This window comes from Phocoena sinus, chromosome 7 (genome assembly GCF_008692025.1).
Source record: "Phocoena sinus isolate mPhoSin1 chromosome 7, mPhoSin1.pri, whole genome shotgun sequence".
Lineage (NCBI taxonomy): Eukaryota > Metazoa > Chordata > Mammalia > Artiodactyla > Phocoenidae > Phocoena > Phocoena sinus.
The window spans coordinates 107,428,765-107,450,904 of NC_045769.1; positions in this window are offsets into that span (position 1 = coordinate 107,428,765).

Genomic DNA, 22,140 nt, shown 5'->3' on the forward strand with positions numbered 1-22,140 from the left:
TCCTGGAATCAGCCTTCTTGTTCCAACCAGTCTGAAGTCCACAAGCTTGTGCTCCGTCTGAAGTTACCATCGTCCTCCTGGGTGGGGACCTTAGTTCCTGTAGAAGAACTCAGAATTAGGTATCAGATTGTTATGTATATTCCTTGAGGAGGAACCAGGAGGAATCAGGACCCTGTTCCATCACTGCACTACTGATTTTTTCTGCATTCTCTCACCCACTCCTCCCAATAAGTAACTGTTTGAATCCACCCTTTGGAACTCAGGGAAGGTCTAGGAGGCTGAAACCTTTTTCCTACAAAGAAGAAACAGGGACATGGAAAGGCTTTTGTACCAGGGAGGGCCCCACAGGGTCCTATTTGTTTTCAAAAGTTGTTCTCCATCTTTCACCAATAGCTATTTCTAAATCATTATCAGCTTATTCTCTTCATCATATCAAGAAGAAATATTTAAGTTGTCCTTGCATAAAAGTGGAAGAAAAGAAATCACAGTAAAGTCTGGCTCCAAGAGTAAAAGGAATTATAAACTGGTATTCACTGTACCACCTAAGTCATTGAAATAGTCAACATTCCTCTTCTCTGTTCCCCAAGCTCAGTTATCATTCTGCTGAATCTTGTCTCCCTAATTTCCTTCTTCTCACTATCATTTGTTCTCATCTTCCCATGGCCACCATTTAATTCTGGATCTTTGTATTATTGCAACTTAGAACCCAAACTAGTTCTTCTTACTTGCAGTATGTTTTGTCATCAGAATAACCTACAGAAAACACATTTTTTTTTTCCTTAATCAAAATCCTTCAGTTAGCCCAGTGGTTCTCAACCAGGGGAGATTTTGTCCCTCACTCTCCTCTTCAGCGACATTTGACAATGTCTAGAGACATTTTTAGTTATTACAACTGAGGTCAGAGGCGCTACTGACATCTAGTGGGTAGAGGCCAAGGATGCTGCTAACCATCAGTGCACAAAACAGCCCCCACTAGTAATTGACTGATGAAAAATGCCACAGATGTTAAATTGAGAAACCTTGTTTCAATCTATTATATATGCCCTCTGAATTTGTTTGATGATACCTTTGCAATTGCATCATCCGTTATTCCCTAATATCAGTACCACACTCTTCTCTAGCTGTCCATCATCCTTGAAACAGGCCAGAAACATTTTGGTGTCCCTGCTAGACAGGCAGTTGCTTTTTTCTGCCTTTGGACATTTAAACAAATATTTTTACTCTTCTCCTTCTTCATGAAACTTTAATATGGCCACCACATTAAACAGTAATCCCTTTTCTCCTATATTGTCAGGAATGTAAGCCCTGCTGGAGGACCTGATCCTCTGGGGCAAAACATCAGTCTCAGAAGCCCTGTCTTGCCCTCAGAAAGTAACCTAGGTATCTGGTCAGAAACCATCTAGGACATTTTAAAAGATTAGGTACATTTAATTTGAAGATGTTCAAATCAAATCAAAGTGGGCTGAGCTGAATTCTTAGATAGGAATCTATCTGAGCCTAATTCTATCTGAACCTTTCTTTTAAACTCTGAAAAGCACTCATATAAAGCCTAGTGGTCCATTCTCAGCTACTTTGCTTTTCTAATGAGCGTCCTCGATGTCGAAGCTGTTGTGTCAACCTGTGGCTCTAAAGAGATATATGCCTGGCAGTATTTACTGTAGTGCTCAGGTATGATACATACAGACTTCAGTGAGCAAAGCACAGGGAAGAATCCTTCTTGTTCCCACCTAACATTTATGGTTTCTGTGACTTAGGGTTTCAGATGTAAGAAACTGGAATAAGGCATCTGATGGAACATTCAGACCTAATGACTAGCAATCATGACCCTGAATGAATTGAGAAAGTGTCTTATAATCAGAAATTTTATTCAGTGTTCCAGCATTTTTTTTTGAACAGAGTTGCTAATAAATTCTCAAAGGAGAAAAAAAAGAAAGAAAAAAATTAGGAAAAGACATGGTACATTGGAGGAATTGCATAGAACAATCAGTTTTAGAAATGCTAAGTACTGTATATCTCATCTGATAATTCATATAATCCATTAGCATAACAGACTCTGTGATGGCCTGGGTTAAATTATAAAATAAGACAAAACAAATGCAACAAAGCTTAAACTATTTGAGAATTTCCAGCTCTAGACAGCAGAATGAACACATGTAACTATCTTCTTTCAGGATATAGCTTGATCAAGAGGGAAAATATTTTTCTGAGTCTTGAGAAAAAGATATCAGGAAGAGAAGAGAATGGAGAACCAATGGTAAATCAGAGGTGGAATGGAAACTTAGAAGAATTGAAATGCAGAAATGAGGGCCCAGTTATGGTTGGAGAACTTTATGGCCCAAACAGAAGGGGAGATGAATATTGATGAAAGATGAAATGCTGATCCTACACCAAATTGAATACAATTGACCCTTTTCAACATGGGTTTGTAAACATGGTACCTAATGAAACTTAAAAGCTTTTGCACAGCAAAGGAAACCATAAACAAGACGAAAAGACAACCCACAGAATGGGAGAAAATATTTGCAAATGAAGCAACTGACAAAGGATTAATCTCCAAAATTTACAAGCAGCTCATGTAGCTCAACATTGAAAAAACAAACAACCCAGTCCAAAATGGGCAGAAGACCTAAATAGACATTTCTCCAAAGAAGATATACAGATTTCCAGCAGACACATGAAAGAATGCTCAACATCATTAATCATTAGAGAAACGCAAATCAAAATTACAATGAGATATCTCACACCAGTCAGAATGGCCATCATCAAAAAATCTACAAACAATAAATGCTGGAGAGGGTATGGAGAAAAGGGAACCCTCTTGCACTGTTGGTGGGAATGTAAATTGATACAGTCGCTATGGAGAACAGTATGCAGGTTCCTTAAAAAACTAAAAATAGAACTACCATATAACACAACAATCCCACTACTGGGTGTATATCCTAAGAAAACCATAATTCAAAAAGAGTCATGTACCACAATGTTCATTGCCGCTCTATTTACAATAGCCAGGACATGGAAGCAACCTAAGTGTCCATCAACAGATGAATGGATAAAGGAGATGTGGCATATACATACAATGGAATATTACTCAGCCATAAAAAGGAATGAAACTGAGTTATTTGTAGGGAGATGGATGGACCTAGAGACTGTCATCCAGAGTGAAGTAAGTCAGAAAGAGAAAAACAAATACATATGCTAACACATATATATGGAATCTAAGGGGAAAAAAATATGGTCACGAAGAACCTAGGGTCAAGACGGGAATAAAGACACAGACCTACTGGAGAATGGACTTGAGGATATGGGGAGGCGGAAGGGTAAGCTGTGACAAAGTGAGAGAGTGGCATGGATATATATACACTACTAAATGTAAAATAGCTAGTGGGAATCATCCACATAGCACAGGGAGATCAGCTTGGTGCTTTGTGACCACCTAGAGGGGTGGGATAGGGAAGGTGGGAGGGAGGGAGACACAAGAGGGAAGAGATATGGGAACATATGCATACGTATAACTGATTCACTTTGTTGTAAAGCAGAAGCTAACACACCATTGTAAAGCAATTATACTCCAATAAAGATGTTAAAAAAAAAAGAAAAATAAAGTTCCTGTTCTCCCCCTTACCCTGTAGCACAGTGTTATAATGCTGACTGAACACATTTCATAATTTGACCATTAGAATTCAACAGTGTGTATGACTTTTGACCACAGTGTGACAGCTCATGAAAGTAGAACCAGGTAAGCTTGGGATCATAGAAGCAGACAGCAGATTATATCCACTAGAATTTCCTAGATCATCATTCATCCCCTTCTTGTTCTATAACAATCCCCACCTTCAACTCCCATTTATTGAATTCTCAATGGTATCATTGCCATGATTGTTGTTTTGCCACTTCTTCTTTGTTTTCAATAAACATATTTATGTTTTTAATTGGTCTAAATTTGTTTGAAAAAATGAGCATTCTCTGTTTGGTGAAAATTACATAAATTAAATAAATTTTGTGTTTTTGATTATTACAAATAATTTAACTGTTTCTATTTTATTCATAAGTTTTCATAATCAAACTTCACATTATAGATTTTTTAAATGTCTACTTTCATTTTTATCAATTTGCAGGGTTTTTTTACCTTGTTGGATAGAGGAAAAGTTTATATATATATATATACAAATGTGCATGGCTGCTATAGCATCATGGTTAATTGAATAATTTGCAAGTAAAAAATAACCTTTTTTGCCCTAATAATGTCCTCACCTTGAATTTTATTTTGTCTGATATTAATATTGACACATTTGCTTTTTTGTTTTTAATATTATTGCTATTTCATATTTCTCACATTTGCACTTTTTTTTCAGTTTTTTAAGAGATTTTTTTGATGTGGAGCATTTTAAAAATCTTTATTGAATTTGTTACAATATTGCTTCTGTTTCATGTTTTGGTATTTTGCCCCTGAGACATGTGGGATCTTAGCTCCCTGACCAGGAATCAAACACACACCCCTTGCATGGGAAGGCAAAGTCTTAAGCACTGGACCTCCAGGGAAGTCTGGCAGTTTTATTTTGTTACCTTAAATTTTTGAGTTATCTTTTTAGAGAGGATGTGATTGTGATAAGTTTTCTGATTTCTTGTGTACATAAATTTTTTAATTTATTTGTTTTTATTTTAATGCTAGTATCTCCAGGTATGAGATTCTAACTCACACAGTAATGTTGATATGAACTTTGAAGTTATTGCCCAATTATGCTTTTACAGTAAATAACAGACCTCTGTTTCCTTTTAGAAGCTTTCATATTTTTTCTTTACCCTTAATTTTTCAAAATTTCACCAAAATATATCTAGATATTGATCTTTTTATATTTTCTTTTCTCTACTATCAAGTGACAACTTTTATAATCTGATGACTTAAGTACGTTTGTCAGCTTAAATAAATTTTTAGGTTAGTATATCTGATTCTATCCTTATCTCTTGAATTTTTTTCCCCAAACTACATCTTTACCCTTTCTGCATGCTCTAAAACAATCTAAAAATCAATCACTTTTCAACTCTTTCTTCCATTCATCAGTTTGTGTGTGTGTGTGATTACATTTCAAATGTCAAAATGTCTAATTGCATCTTTTGCATAGCTGTCTGTGTATGAAACAATATTCTATTTAATCCCAGAAAATAGTTATTATCTTTATTTTAAAATGTCTTTATTTGGCTTACTGACTCATTTTTTTCACACGATAGTCCATCCTCTAATTTTCCTTTTGTCTTGATTTTAATTCCCTCAAATGTTTGCTGTTTTAGCTGCGTATGCTGCCTTTCATATCCTACATTCCTGTTTTATCATCATTGTAGGGACAAGTTATCATGATGCATGACTGCCCCTGGTGGTTGTAAGGGGTAGGTGTAAGAACTATACTAAAATCAGCTTTCATCTTGGTGCGTGGTCTCTACATCCCTGGATATTTATGGTCTACATGGAGATATGCCCCTTACTCTGTGCAGGATAATCCAGCCTCTACCTGCCCCATATCATCATTTTGCTATTGCTCCGGAGGTCTTTTCTGCTCTCACACCTACTGACCATGAACTTGACCACCACAGGAGCAATGACATCCTTCTAGAAGCCTTATTTTTCTGGTTCACTTCCGAAGCATTTTATGATTCAGAAATAATTCAAATTTTGTTTTGCTAATGACATCCCCTGTTGTCTTCCAGAACATTATGTATCATATTTTCAGGTGTTCAAGAATGTCTTTTTTACAGGAAAAATTGTAGACTTAGGCATTCAACCTACAATTTTTTTTTTCTGTTTTTTTCGGTACGCGGGCCTCTCACTGTTGTGGCCTCTCCCGTTGCGGAGCAGAGGCTCCGGACGCGCAGGCTCAGTGGCCATGGCTCACGGGCCCAGCCATTCCACAGCATGTGAGATCTTCCCGGACTGGGGCACGAACCTGTGTCCCCTGCATCGGCAGGTGGACTCTCAACCACTGCGCGACCAGGGAAACCCCAACCTACATTCTTGATTAAAATTTTTCTTTAAGCCTTTCATGTGCTTATTAGAAGCTTTCACCATTTTTTTTTCCCTAGGAGTGGCTTCGAATATGACCACTTTTACAATCTGTGTTAATTCTAGAGTTATTTAACTTTTGAAGTGTCCACTTCCACTTGTAAAATGGGGATAAAACCACAAACTTCAGAGAGTTGGGAGGAATTTCCCATAAGTGCCATGTGAAAATACCTAGTGAAAATACCTAGTGCCATGTGAAAATACCTAATTGCTCCTAGTAATAGTGGCCTAATTTCAGCACTCAATAGATGTCAGTTTCCTGTCCTGCCTTTTCCTTACTTTGTTATGTTTGTAATACTAACCACAGATTACTTTGTAATTGTTTAAGAGGCAAGGATCATTGTTGCACATTGTAAGCCCTGTAGCACCATGTAGGACAAATACTTAAAAAGGGATAGCTGAATAAGTGCATTGTGTAGAAAGATAATTTTCTGGAAAGTGGCTATTAAGTACCCAATTCCTAACACTCAAGGGATGACAGAACCAGACAAGAGCGGCTTCTTGTCTGACAGGTTCCTGTGCAAACAACTAACTTTGCCTTTTTCATTTTGCCCTCTTGTTCATTATCTCTTTTCTCTAAGTAAATAAATAGATAAAATCACTCTTCTAATTTCTCTACCCATTCACTTCTGGGAATTGATAAAAGTACATGGGACAGTTGAAGTTTGGGAGGAAAAGAAGGCAAGAGCTCATGTGAAAATGGTAAGATGGTTTTTATCACTTGCCCTTATGAAAGGTTGCCATGTGAGCAGAGGTCCTCATAGAAAGCTTGCAGGTTGGATGTCAGAAAATAGCTTTAACACTGGTTATTTCTAGAACTGTCTGTAGTAGCTAAAATATTTGGCTTTAAACACCAGACAACCTGTTGCAAACTGCTTTATATAGTTATAAATTCATTAGTGCACATAATAGGAACTCTAGCATTAATACAGTCTTCTGGAGCCACTGAAAAATCTAGGTTTTTCTATCCCTCTGTTCTGCAATCTACATTGTTCCCTATACCATAAAGCATGTTCTTCCTTTGCCCATAAACCTATTAAGAATGTTGCATATTGCTTTGTTGATATCTTGATGGAACTATGTTCCTTTAACTTTCTTTAGTGCTAGAAAAGTATGCCCTCTCAAGTGTTGCAGCAACCTTGCCTTGCATCTTATTTGCCAGCATGTAGCCACGTGCTCATTCCTGGACCAACTGCTGTTGATAGCGTGGCCTCCAGACTACTCAGGCTCCTTTCTGAGATATTTCCCAGATTGCACTGCTGCTGCTTCATGTGGCTTAATCACAATGTTCATTTCACACTCATAATAGTATCTCATTATTATCTCTTTGATTAATTTCCTTACTGGTAATTTGAATGCCCTTATTTCTGTTCTTAGATGTAAAGCATACATTCAAAATAGTAGTTAATCATACTTCAGAATGTTGGGGGTGTTTTGGGATACTTGTTAATCCTGAAATTCTTAAAAATTAATGAGTTCACAGGTATTGATATTATAATTACTACTTTAAATGTTGTGCAATTGCAAAGAACTATTTGTATTACTTCTTACAATTTTCAATGTTAAATATGTACAAGATTATAAGATTCTCTTATATAAGAATATATATATAAGAATATATATTCTCTTATATAAGAATATAAGATTCTCTTATTAGGAAAAAGTAACTAGTCTAGTTTAACAAACAGTCAAACTTTACTCTCCTAAGAAGGGTAAAAATTGAATATCATTAATACTGTATAGTTGTTCAATGCCTGAGTATTTTTGAGAGAAGGGAATTTGAATTCCATAGAAGTTGTGTAAGTACTGAAGTGTGTTGAGGGTTATCTGAGGTGGAGAAATGTTAAGGTCTTTTGGGATTTGATGCTTACATAATGGTAAATCCAACATAGCCCTTAATCTCTTGAGAGTCTCAAAATACAGTGAAGTACACAATACAGCAAGAGATTCTTGGATGCTATAATCCTCAGACTTTCTTAATCTTTCATTACTTATCTCCAGAAGTAACACCCCTTGATATTTTATGTGTTAGTTGTCAATAAGAAACTTGTTCTGATTTTTTTGTTTTAATTATGCAACTCCCCACCTGGGAAGGACATGGTCTGAAGAATTATAGGAACCTTCCTAAAGGAGTAGATATAACTGAACATATATTCTCTTTACTACATCACTTCCTTTTAAATTTTTGAGTACATTGCAATACACATATATTGAGTTCCTACCTTGTGTGGAGTACTCTTGTGGGTACTGAAAAAAGTGAATGAAGAGAATTTTGTGTCTGCCCTAAAGGAGCTTGTAAGCTATAGAGGGAGAAAAATATTAACAGATACATGTAAGATACAAATGGAAATAACATCCTAGTACAGCAGTGAGAGGGTTGAGTCTAGGATACACACCTAAGAGTAGAATTGCTTGATCATGAGATGTACATACCTGCACCCTCAAAGTTCTCAGAAATCCTTATAACACTTCACCATTTAAAGGCAAAGGAATAAAATCAGTCTTAGATGTTTTAAGATACCCATTAATTCTAGAAAATAAGAGATGTCAAATAAGCTTTTAACTCAAGAAGTTAAAAAATACTAACTATGAAAAACTCACCATAAATACAGATTGTGCAGATAAAGAAAACAATACAAGATGACATTTAGAAAAATGAATAATAGAATCAATGTCAAATCTGTTAATATCAATCTAGTGCTACTGATCCTGGGCTCATTTCTATTCTAAAAATTCTTCAAACACATCCTGTCTCTGTGTCTACATGGATCATCTCCTCTGCAGCCAAACTGCCTGGGCTGGAAAATTAGTTTCACTTCTTCGTCTCTAAATTAGTGACATTTATAGGATCAAATTCCTGCAATATAGTGAGAATGAAATATTAATATAGAGTGAGGACATAGACCATCGTTTGGGATTCATTGAACACTCAACAAATGTTAGCTGAGACAGAGCCAGCAGTATGGTAATAAGGTTAAGAGTATATATTCTGGGTCCAGATGGCCTGAGTTCAAATCCTACCTTGCGGCAGGTAAATGCCTCTGGACCTCAATTTTTTGACCTGTAAACTGAGATTCACACTAATACCTACCACATAGGGCTGTTGTGAGAACCAAATCAGATAGTACCGGTAAAACACTAAGAATAATCTATGACATATAGGAAGTGATCAACATATTTTAGTTAATATTATTATTGTTGCTGTAGCCATTGTTATTTTGGCCCTTCCTTGTTTTTGAAATCTCTGATGCTTTCTTACCTTCCAGATCTGAGCTCAGATGTAGTTATCTGATGCCCAGAAAAAAATGTATTGTTAGTGCTGCAGCAAGCAGGGTTTTTGGGTGAGCATTAAAAAAAATAACTTAATTGTCAAAAGGAAAAAAATGGGAAAATGTTTTACTTATTTTAAAATTGCTGTTTTATTTTGAATAGTATATGAGTGAATGGTCACAGGCTTTGTGGTTTTTAATGTTGTAACTAACCTTGCTGATAACCTGGTTAAATATCTGTCTCTCTCATCATCTCTTGTGCCTCACAAAGACACTATTTATTTTAACATCTGATTCATTCCCTTCTTATCATTTTACGTTATGTAAAAAATTATCTTTTTTATTAGTTTACCTGTTTGTTGTCTGTTCTCCCTAGTATATGAGATCAGTGAGGCAGGAATTTCATCTGTTTTGTTCATCACTTGATCTGCCTTCCCTCTAAAGGGCCTGGAACATAAGCACTTAGATACCTACATTTCAATTTACAAAATAATTGCTAGGAGGGCTCTGAGCATTCCCATATAACCCACACTTAGTTTCCCCTATTGATAATATTTTACATGATTCATTTGTTAAAACTAGTGACCCAATGTTGATACACTACAATTAACTAAAGTCAAACTTTACTCACATTTCCTCAGTTTTGATGTAGCATCTTTTTCTGTTCCAGGATCCCATCTAGGATATCATATTACATTTAGTAGTTTTCTGAAGAAAAACTCCTCCTGTGGTCTGTGAAAATTTCTCAGGCTTCCCTTGTTTCTGGTGATCTCAAGGATTTTGAGGAGGTCTGGTCAAGTATTTTTTAGAATATCCATCAACTGGAATTTTTTGATTTTTTCTTTTTTTAATTTTTTATTGAAGTGTAGTTGATTTACAATGTGTTAGTTTATGGTGTACAACAAGGTTATTCAGTTATATATATATATATATATATATATATATATATATATATATATATATATATGTTCTTTTTTTCATATGCTTTTCCATTATGGTTTATTACAGGATATTGAATATAGTTCCCTGTGCTATACAGTAGGACCTGATTGTTTATCCATTCTCTATATAATAGTTTGCATCTGCTAACCCCAAACTCCCAATCCATCCTTCCCCGCCCCCACTCCCTGTTGGCAACCACAAGTCTGTTCTCTATGTCTGTGAGTCTGTTTCTGTTTCGTAGATAAGTTCATTTGTGTCATATTTTAGATTCCACATATAAGTGATATAATATGGTATTTGTTTTCTCTGTCTAACTTCACTTAGTATGATAATCTCTAGGTCCATCCATGTTGCTGCAAATGACATTATTTCATTCTTTTTATGGCTGAATAGTATTCCATTACATATATGTACCACATCATCTTTATTCATTCATCTGTCTATGGACATTTATGTTGTTTCCATATCTTGGCTACTGTAAACAGTGCTGCTATGAACAATGGGGTGCATGTATCTTTTCAAATTAGAGTTTTGTCTGGATGTATGCCCAGGAGTGGGACTGCTGGATCATTGTTTGATGCTTTTCCCATTATTAGACTGGAGTTATGGGTTTTGGGAAGGAAGACCACAGAGGTAAATTGTCATTTTCTTATCATATCATGTTGATATTAACTATCAACATGTTAATCTTGATCACATTGCTGAGATAGTGTGAAAAAGCATGAAGGGACACTCATTTAAGGTGGAGTGGGGAAGCCCTGAAGCGGGGAGGTCTCACACAGGCATCAGCAGCAGCTTACAGACTCCATCGGGAAGAAAGGCTTCCTCCTGACCCAGAAACAAGCTGCCCACTGCCCAGGGACAGTGAAGAACCACCACTGCCACCCCAGTTCCCTCCTTTCCTCTATAAAGCAAGCCTCTCTCCTCTGCTTTCCAGACTTGCCTATGCTCATCGTAGTTTTCTTGTCCCAAATGGCAATTCTCTGCTACTTGCAAAAAAGAGCTAGTTATTTTAGTAGCAACATCAGTTTATTTTTTTAAAGGTTAACAGTGTTTGACAGATTTCTTCACTGTAAACTTATTCTTTTTATCTCCCTTTCTGCACTGCCTTCTTTGAAAGAAAGTCATTGTGCAGTGCCCACGCTTGAGTGGAGAGATATGCTCTGTCTTCTTCAAGGGAGGATTTTAAGTAAATTATTTGGAATTCTTCTGCACAGAAGATTTGGTTTCCCAAATATTTATGTATTTAATAATTTATTAAAGTATAATCAGTATGGAGATATGTATATGTTATCAGTATGGAGATATATATATATATATATATATACATATACACACACACACTTTAGATTTTAATTCAAAACTATGGTATTTATTTTAATGCTTAAGTTGTCCCAGCTTTGGCCATTGAAGCAATTTCATTTGATTCCTGTGTTTCTTTGACATACTGTGTGTGTGTGTATATATATATATATATTTATATATATTTATTTTTAACACATTTTCTGGCAGCACATGATGCTCCAGGCTCATCTTGTATATTTATGGCCTCAGTCCCCAAATCAGTCTTTTCCCTAAAGAGGTCTGGTTCTTTTTATTGGAGAATAGTAATTCAAACCAAGATCTGGTCACTAAATGTGCTCAGTGCTACTGAGACATTGCTTTTAGGCCTTCTCACCTGACAGAGCAAGGAAATACATGTATGTTCAGTAACCAGGTGCATATATATACCTATTTACAGCCAATCTTCTATATCTTTAACTAACTATGAATTCATACTAATGTCTCCAACTAAAATCCATAACGACATGGGTCATTCTAGCCCCTTCCCTTGTTTATATACAACCTTACACTCCAACATGGAGAAGGCTGGTTCCACCATCTTCCATTCATTCATCTAACTATTCCAGTCCAACATGATTGTAGGAAAGTGTCAGAGCTATTAGATATACCCTCCTGGGAAACAACTTTATCTGCTAGATTATAGTGCTTATGCAACGTTTCTTTTTTTTATAGACTCTCTCTCTCTCTATATATATATGTATACACACACATATATGTATTTATACAATAGAAATATAGTTGATTTGCACAATTATATTAGTTTTAGATGTAAAACATAGTGATTCAATATTTTTATAGATTATAATCCATAAGTTATCACAAAATATTGGCTATATTGCCTGTACTGTACAATATACCCATGCTGTATATATTATTTATTTTATACATAGTAGTTGGCATCTCTTAATCCCATAACCCTGTCTTGACCCTCTTCCCTTCAAACTCCCCACTGATAATCACTAGTTTGGTCTCTATATTTGTGAGTCTATTTATCTTTTGTTATATACGTCCATTTGTATTACTTTTTAGATTTCACATATAAGTGATATCACACAGTATTTGTCTTTCTTGGTCTGACTTATTTTATTAAGCATAATACCCTACAGATTCATTCACATTGTTGCAAATGGCAGAATTTCATTATTCTTTGAGGCTCAGTAGAATTCCATTATATGTCTATATATATATATATATATATATATATATATATATATCACATCTTCTTTACTCATTCATCTGTTCATGGACACTTATGTTGTTTCCATATCTTGACTGTTGTAAATAATCTGCTATGAAAATTGAGTGCATGTATCTTTTTGAGTGGATGTTCTCATTTTCTTTTGGTGGGGGGGTATATATCCAGGAGTGGAATTTCTGGATTATATGGTAGTTCTATTTTTAGTTTTTTGAGGAACTTCTGTACTGTTTTCAATAGCAGCTGTACCAATTTACATTCTTACCAACAGTGTTCAAGGGTTCCATTTTCTCCATATTCTTGCCAACATTTGTTATTTTTGGTCTTTTTGATGATAACCATCTGACAGTTGTGAGGTGATATCTCATTGTGATTTCAACTTGAATTTCTATGATGATTAACAATGTGGAGCATCTTTTCATGTGCCTGAGGCCCATCTATATGTTTTGTTTGGAAAAATGTTTATTCAGGTCTTCTGCTAGGTTTTTAATTGGGTTATTTATTTTTTTGATATTGAATTGTATGAGTTGTTTACATATTTTGAATATTAATCCCTTATTGGTCATATCATTTGCAAATATTTTCTCCCATTCAGTTGGTTATCTTTTCATTTTGTCAATGGTTTCCTTTGCTGTGCCAAAGCTTTTAAGCTTAATTAGGTCCCATTTGTTTATTTGCTTTTGTTTCTTTTGCCTTAGGAGACTGATCCAAAAAAAATATTGCTGATTTGTGTAAAAGAGTATTCTGCCTATGTTCTTTTCCAGGAGTTTTATGGTTTCTGGTCTTTTAGATCTCTAATCCATTTTGAGTTTATTTTTGTGTATGGTGTTAGGGAGGGTTCTAATTTCATTCTTTTACATGTAGCTGTCCAGTTTTCCCAGCACCATTTACTGAAGAAACTCTTTTCTCCATTGTATATCCTTGCCTCCTTTGTTGTAGATTAATTGACATAGATACATGTGTTCAGTACTAGGCTCTCTATTCTATTCCATTGATCTACGTGTCTGTTTTTTGAGTATCTTGCTATTTTGATTATTGTAGCTCTGTAGTACAGTCTGAAATTAAAGAGTGTAATATCTTCAGTATTCTTTTTCCTCAAGATTGCTCTGGCAATTTGGATTCTTTTTTTGTTCCATATAAATTTTAAGATTATTGATTCTAGTGCTGTGGGAAAATGTCAGAGGTCATTTGATAGGAATTGCATTAAATCTGTAGATTGCTTTGGGTAGTGTGGTCATTTTAGCAATATTAATTCTTCTAATCCAAGAACGTTGAGATTTCTTTCTAATTCTTTGTATCATCTTCAATTTCCTTAATTAATATTTTATAGTTTTCAGAGTATAGATCTTTCACGTAATTGGTTAAGTTTATTCCTAGGTATATTTTTCTTTTTGATGTGATTGAAAAAATTTTTTTAGTTTATGTTTATGATAGTTTATTATTAATGTATAGAAAGGGAACATTTCTGTATATTAATTTTGTATCCTGCAACTTTGCTGAATTCCGTTACGGTTCCAATAGCTTTCTGTTGGAGACTTTAGGGTTTTCTATAAATAGTATCATGTCATCTGCAAACAGTGACAGTTTTACTTCTTCCCTTACAATTTGGATGCCTTTTAAAATTTTATTTATTTATTTATTTTTGTCTGATTGCTGTGGCTAGGACTTCCAATACTTTGTTAGATAGAAGTGGTGAGAGTGGGCATCTTTGTCTTGTTCCTGACTTTAGGGGAAAGGCTTTCAGCTTTTCATCACTGAGGTTAGCTACTGATTAGTGATAAATGACCTTTCCTCTATTGAGATATGCTCCCTATATAGCGAATTGGATGATAGTTGTTGTCACAAAGGACGTTGCATTTTACTACATTAAGAAAATATGTTCTATAGAGATATGTGCCTACAATGATGTTATTGCTTTAAATTTTTTTTCCTTTATTTAGTGACAGTCAATAATTTGGAATTTTAACCTTGAGTGAGATACACTGATGATTTTTAGAAATTTATTTCACAGGATATTTGTCTATATTTTGTTAAGCATTGACAGTGTTAATGTTCATTTGATAAGACACTTTACAAGTGTTATATGTCAGATAAATACCCAGGCTAACAAATATAAAAATATACATGTAATACTCAGTTGTTCAATTCTTGAAATATTTCCTGTCATTAATCTCACACTTTCATCAAATTTTAATACAATTAAATCTACAAGCTGTATTCATTTGAATTTTGTTTTTCTACCTAAATATTCCTCTTCCTCAAATTCCAAAAATACATTTTAACTAATAAAAATTGATAAACCTCTGAATCTGTAAAAATTAATACCTTAATTTTTCTACCCCTAAACATTTCATCACATATATTCTAAGAATAAGACCATGTCCTTAAATAATCACAGTAAGTATTCAAGGTCATAAAATTTTACATTAATATCTTGTAACATGTGCCTTATATATGCTCAAAAATTTAAGGACAAACATGGAAAAATAACTAAATGAAATCAGGAAAATTATATAGAAACAAAGAATATCAAAAAAAAGGTAGAAATTATAAAAAAGAACCATACAAATATTCTGGAGCTGAAAAGAACAATACACGAAATAAATTTACTAAAGGAGTTAAACAGTAACTTTGAGCTGGAAGAAGAAATAATCAATTAACTGAATATAAGACAGTTGAAATTACTGAGTAATTAGAATAGAATAGAATAGAATAGAATAGAATTAGAATAGAATAGAAGACAAAGGAAGAAGAAAAATGAACACTACATAAAGGACCTGTTAATCACTATCAAGCAGATCAATATATTATGTGAATCCTTAAATGATAAGAGAGAGAAAATGAAGCAGATAGAACATTTGAAGAAATAATGGCTAGAAATTCCCAAAGTTAATGAAAGGCATGAATATATAAATCCAAGAAATTCGGTGCATTCTAATTAGGATAAGCTTCAAAAGACTCACAGTGAAACACATTGTAATTGATTTGTTTAAAGACAAAGAGAAAGAGAAAATCTTGAAAACTGGAAGAGAAAAGTGACCTGTTATGTCAAGGAATCTGCAATTTGATTATCAGCTGATTTCTTATCAGGAAACTTAGAGTTCACCAGACAGTAGGGTGACATATTTAAAGTGCTGAAGGAAAAAATAAAGTTAACTTAAAATTCCATATCCTGCAAAACTGTCCTTTGAAAAATAGAGAAATGAAGACATTTAGATATGAAATCTGAGGGAGTTGATAACCACTACACCTGACCTTTAACAAATACTGATAAGAGTCCTTTAGATAGACAAAAAGGACACTAGACAGTAACTGGAAACCATATGAAAATATAAGTTCCCTGACAGAGGTAAATACATGGGCAAATGTAAAGCCAGTATTATCATAATTTTCATTTTAACTCCATTAAAATTTTTTTTCTACAGACTTTAAAATACAAATGCAAAAATATAATCATTTATATTGTCAGACACACAATGCATAAAGTTGTCATTTGTTTTATGACTAACATAAAGATGGAGGAGTGATGTACGAGTCAAATTTCTGTATGTGGATGACGTTAATTTTGTGCCAATTCATATTAAATTGTTACATCTTTAGGATGTTAGGTGTAATCACCATGGTAACCACATAAAATACAAACTTTACAGAATATACAAAAAGAAAAATGAGAAATGAATCAAAATGTATCACTAAAAAAACTAGCTAAACATTAAAGAAAGCCTTGATGGAGAAATGACAAAGCAAAAGTTCAAGACATACAGAAAACAAAAAGAAAAATGATAGAAGTAATATCAGAATTACTTTAAGTGTGAATGCATTAAAATCTCTGAGCTAAAAGCAGAGACTGACAGAATGGATGAAAAAACATGATCCAGTATATGTTCTCTTTAGATTTAAAGATATTAATAGATTGAAGGTGAAAGACTGGAAAAAGACATTCTATGCAAGTAATAACAAAAATAAAGCTAGAGTTGTTGGACTAATATCAGACAAAATAAGCTTAAATAAAATAGACTATATATGTATCAAACTGGCAGATTGAAGGTAGAAATAGACAGTTCTACAATATTTCACTTTCAATACTGGATAACAACCAGACAGATCAGTAGGGCAAAAGAGGCCTTGAACAATACAGACCAATTGGATCTAATAGTTATATAGAGAGAGCAGTCCATCCAACAATTTCATAGGGCACCTTTTTCTCAAGTATCTAAAAAACACATCCCACCATGGAAATATATATTAGGTCACAAAACAGTCTTAATAAATTTTGAAAGATTGAAATCTTACAGAGCATCTTTCTGCTTGCAAGGGAATGAAATCAGAAATCAATAAGGTGAAAACTGGAAAAAAATTTAAAATACGTGAAAGTTAGCATACTCAATCAATGGGTTAAAATGAAAATCACAAGGGAAATTAGAAAATACTTTGAGCTGAATGAAAATAAAAACACAACATGTTGGGACTTCCCTGGTGGAGCAATGGTTAAGAATTTGCCTGCCAAGGCAGGGGACACAGGTTCGATCCCTGGTCTGGGAAGATTCCACATGCTGTGGAGTGGCTAGGCCCATGCACCACAACTGCTGAAACCCACACGCCTAGAACCTGTGCTCCACAACAAGGGGGCCACCACAATAAGAGGTCCACGCGCTGCATCTAAGAGCTGCCCTCACTCACTGCAACTGGAGAGAGCCTGCGTGCAGCAAGGAAGACCCAACACAGCCAAAAAATTAAAAAAACAACAACAACAAAATAACCAAGACAGCATGTCAAAACTTACAAGATGCAGCAAAAGCAGTGCTAAGAGATACATTTATAGATATAAATGCATACATTTAAAAAGAACTATCTCAGATCAATAACTTAATTTACAACTTAAGGGACTAGAGAAAACAAACTAAATCCACATCTAGAAGAAAAAAAAGTAATAATAAAGATTAGAGCACAAATAGAGTCTAAAAAAATGAGAGAAATTCAACAGAACAAAAAACTGATTCTCTCAAAAGAAACAAAATTGAGAACCCGTTAGCTAGGTGTATTATGAAAAAAAGAAGACCGAAGTTTCTAAAATCATAAAGAAAGTAGGGAAATTACTAAGGTTTTATAGGCATAAATATGAGAACACTATGAACAATTGTATGACAGCAGAATGGATATCTTAGATGAAATGAACAAATTCCTATAAAACACACAAGCTATGAAAACTGATCTGAGAAGAAACAATATCTGAATCAACCTACACTAGTAAAGAGATGTAATCAATAATCACAAAACTCTAAACAAAGAAAAATTCAGGACCAGATGATTTCACTGGTGAATTCTACAAAACATTTTAAAAATTAACACCAATCCTTCTGAAACTTCCAAATATACACTTCCTAATTCAGTCTATAAGGACAGCATTACCCTTATACCACAGGCAGAAGAAGGCAATTATCGATACAAGAAAAGAAAATTATAGACCAATGTCCCATATGAATAGAGATACTGAAATCCTCAACCAAACACTAGCAAAACAATTTCAGCAGCATATTAAAAGGATTCTACACCATGAACAACTGGGATTTATTCCTGGACTGGAAGGATGGTTCAATACACAAAAATCAACCAATATAATATACTACATTAATGAAATGAAGGAAAAAATGAACAATTGACAATCTCCATTGATGTAGAAAAAATATTAGACTAAATTAAATGTCTTTTTCATGATAAAAACACTCAGTAAACTACAAACAGAAGGACATGTCTTCAACATGATAAATGACATACATAAAACAAACAAAACACACACCAGAGCCAACTTTATACTCAGTGAGGAAAGAATGAAATCTTTTCCACTAAGATGAGGAACAGGGCAAATATGACCATTTCTGCCATTACTACTCAATATAGCATTGAAAATTCTAGTAAGAACAATTAGCCAAGCAAGAGAAATAAATGATTAGATTTTTTTTATTTCAATAATATGAGCCAGAATATTATAGCAAATCTATGGCTTATAAAAAGTAATAATAACAATAATAGTATAAAATGGAATATCATTTTCATAAAACATGTGACTGCTGAGAGAACTTGTAGGAAAAATTATTCTTATTTTGAAAGAAACAAATTTAGGGATATATACATATGCATATGTATGTAAATGTGTGTATATATACATATGTGTGTATACATTTATATATGTATTATATATATATATATATAATATATATATACACACACACACACACACACACACACACACACACACACACACACACACACACAGTTATATAGTTATATACAGTGGTACCTTGGTATCCGTGAGGGATTTGTTCCAGGAGCACCTGGTGTATAGCAATATCTGCAGATGCTCAAGCCCTTATATAAAATGGAGTAATAGAGTGAATATGTAGCTATATATTGTTATATATGTACAGATATATTAATGAGAGTGTGAAGATATGGCCATATATATGCATTAGTATTTTTAGTATTACAGATTGTGAAAACAATTTGACAACATGTACCAAGGAATTTTAAAATGTTACTTTCTTTGATTAATTACACTTGGGGGATACTAAAGCAGTGATCCAACATGTGGGTGCATATAATACGCTTTAAACCAGTGTTAAGCAAACTTCTGATATGACTTCTCACTGGCCAAATTTGACCCACTTCCTTTTTTAAAAAAATAAATCTTTATGAGAAGACAGCCATATCTATTCAATTATGTATTTTCTGTAGAATTTTTGTGCTTCAACCACAGAGTTGAATAATTGAGACAGAGATAGCATGATCAAAATAACCTGAAATATTTACTCTCTGGCCTTTGACCCAGAAGATTGCAGACTCTCTTTCTTAAATTATTATTTTACACCTAAAATTAAGACAACTATTTTAGAGCAGTATTACATTCTCATCAAAATTGAAGGGCAGGTACAAAGACTCAGACCCTTATTAAAGTCATTATTTATTATAGAAAAATGGGAACAAATGATATATCTAAAAAGCTACTAGTTGGATAAACTATATCTTTAAAGATAAATAATGTTTAAATGAACTTAGGTATAACAGAAGTTTTATTAACATGAGAAATTGTACTTGGTGCTTTCGTATTTCTGTTGTTACTTTGTGCTGTCCTGCTTCTTCTGTGTATTCAAGTCATAAAATTGTTGAGTGTCTGCTCAACGCCAGTCACAGGAGGACATTCTGGGATTACAAAGATGAAAAGGTAGACTTAATTCAGAACAAGAGAGAGTCAGGGAAACCTAGATGTGAATACACAGTGGCAATGCCTGAAAGGAAAGCCTAGACATGTTGAAATAGCTCTATTGAGATGAATTTTAGTGACTGTCAGTTTTCAGTGTGTTGATGCAAGTGGGTTTTAAATGGTCCTAAATGATCTTTGCATTTGGACAGGACTGTGTTTGGCCTTTTCTCTCTAACTCACCTCTCTGATGTTGGTCATTTTGGATGTTCAGGTAGTAAAAAGCTTCTGCTCATCTGCTTGCACCGTCAAGTAGCCATCTGTGCTGTGATACAGGGAAGAGAAACAAAAACAGCTCTGGGAGAAAGAGTTTCAAATTAGGCTTTGAGGAAATGGCTGTGTTTCGTATTATAGACACTGCATGAAGAGGTTTTGTTTGTTTGTTTTTGTTTTTTGGCACACAGTGGCTCTATTAACCTTTACCCTAATCCAATCTGGTGGCTGTATGGTAGGATAGCCAATTGCACTGGTGGGGAGTTTTTCATTTTAGTGACTAAATTAATTTTGTCTTTACCTTCTGCACCTGTGTATACATACAAACGTGTGCAAGAAATGCAATAGGAAAACAAAGCTCAAGAGTACATAAAGCCATTGAAAGTAATTTTAAACCCCATGAGATACATCCTTTGACTAAAGCTACTAACTGGAGGCATTCCATTTGTTTGTTTTGAGCAACATTTTGCAGATTGATGCCACAGAAAGCTGCGGTATGGGTTTTAATACAAGATTCATCTCTTCAGACCACCTGGAAGCTTAGAAATCCCTGCCCCCACCTCTCTCAGCCGCCACTCTGAACTTCGTCTCCTAGTCTCCTACCAGTTGTGACCTTTCTGTTTCCGAAATATGCAAAGCTTCTCTCTCTTGGAAACTTTGCACTTCCTCCTTCTTCTGCCTGAGACAGACCTTTCCAGATCACTTTCTGGTTCATTCTTTTTTATTACTTAAGTTCTCAGCTCAAAGGCCTCCTCTTCAGTGAGGGAATCCTAAAAGGACCTGTATCTGAGGTGTCTGACTTCACCTCTGCCTTACTGCCACCATCTCATCTTTAATTTTAGCAATGACTGATGCATAAAGTTATCCTATCTATTGGTCTATATATTTATTTATGTACAAACTCTTCATCTCTGTCCACTATACTCTATGTTCCATTAGAACAAAGTCCTTGACAATGTTACTTACCTGTATCTTCAGGACATGAAACAGCACCTGGTATTTAATAAATGCCCAGCATCAATTTGGTCATGGAGGGAAGATCTTTTAGGTTATCTGTACAAACTTCCTTTTCTCTCTCTTTTTTTTTTTCTTTAGTAGATTAAGAGACTGTCTTGAAGATATGACCCTCTCTTGTGTTTGTCACAGTCATCTCTACAAAAATGACATTCAATTCTCTCTCTAATTCTAATCATCCTCTCTTGGAACAAACTCAGCAACTTCACCTAATGATCTGCTGCCAGTTTTATACGAATGTTACATTTAATCAGTGAATCTTCATGCTTCATTTCTATTTGTAGAAAACTCATAGGGTGTGCCATCCTGCCCTGTCCTTTAATTTCCCATGCCATTGTTTTCATGTTTGTTTCCTTATGTATTATTATTTTTTTATTCTGGATATGTCTTCTTAATGCTCTACCTGCCGTACAGCCACTTCTTTTATTACAGTCTTCACACGGCAACCAGAGTCTCTTTTCTACAACACACCGATAATTATGTAACTGTAGTACTCATTCCTTAAAAGAGGCAATCTGGGGTTCCTCTGTGGTAATAATAATAAAAACCAAGCACCTCTGTGGCATGTAAAGTCATCTTCAAAAGTTCCCCAACACCAATTTCTAGTTCATTTCCTGCTCTGCCTCCCTACCCAGTGTGTGAGTGTTTGTTCAAGGTCCTCACTGCCAGCCAGGTCACTCTCCATTCCCCTCACACGCTCTGGACCCTCCCATCCCATTTGATGACACCTTTCTCTCTGCTTAAGGCTGACCCAGTTCAAATCTAATAACCTCGGAGAAACGTTCCCAGATTTCTCATTTAGACTTGGCCACTCACTACTCTTTTATTACTGAGGGTATTCTCTTGAAAAACAAAT